The sequence below is a fragment of the Cebus imitator genome, unplaced genomic scaffold, assembly GCF_001604975.1.
Source record: "Cebus imitator isolate Cc_AM_T3 unplaced genomic scaffold, Cebus_imitator-1.0 Scaffold180, whole genome shotgun sequence".
Classification (NCBI taxonomy): domain Eukaryota; kingdom Metazoa; phylum Chordata; class Mammalia; order Primates; family Cebidae; genus Cebus; species Cebus imitator.
The window spans coordinates 863,266-864,151 of NW_016107495.1; positions in this window are offsets into that span (position 1 = coordinate 863,266).

Below are 886 nucleotides of genomic sequence, written 5' to 3' on the forward strand. Positions count from 1 at the left end.
CGCCCGGTCATCTACCTTTTTTTTCTTTTGAGATGAAGTCTCACTCTGTTACCCAAGCTGGAGTGCAGTGGCACCATCTAAGGTCACTGCAACCTCTACCTCCTGGGTTCAAGTGACTCTCCTGCCTCAGCCTCTTGAGTAGCTACTATAGGCACGCGACACAACGCCAGGCTATTTTTTGTATTTTTAGTAGAGATGGGGTTTTACTATGTTGGCCAGACTGGTCTTGAACTCCTGACCTTGTGATCCACCCGCCTCAGCCTCCCAAAGTGCTAGGATTAGAGGCGTGAGCCATCGTGCCCACCCCAGTTATTTCTACTTTTTAGCAGTTATGAATAGAGCTGCTGTGAACATTCTTGTATAAGTTTGATGTGGACATATGGTTTCATTTATCTTTAGATACGTAGGAGCAGAATTGTTGAGTTACATGACGAATCTATATTTAACATTTTAAGGAACTACCAAACTGTCTTCCAAGTTGGCTGTACCAATTTCAATCCCATCAGCGAGGTATAAGGGTTCCAATGTTTCCTTATCCTTACCAACACATGTTGTGGCCTGTCTTTTTTATTTTAGCAATCCTAGTAGGTGTGAAACGGTATGATAGTGTGGTTTTTATTTACATTTTCCTAATGACTAATCATGTTGAGCATCTTTTCATGTGCTGTGGGATATTTGTTTATCTTCTTTGAAGAATTGTATATTCAAATCCTTAGCCTATCTTTTTATTTATTTTTTTTTTAATTAAAAATATTACAAATTTTTTTCTTTTAAAGACGGGGTTTCACCATGTTGATCAGGCTGGTCTTGAACTCCCAAACTCAGGTGATACACCTGCCTTGGCCTCCAAAGTGCTTGGATTACAGGCGTGAGCCACCACGCTCGG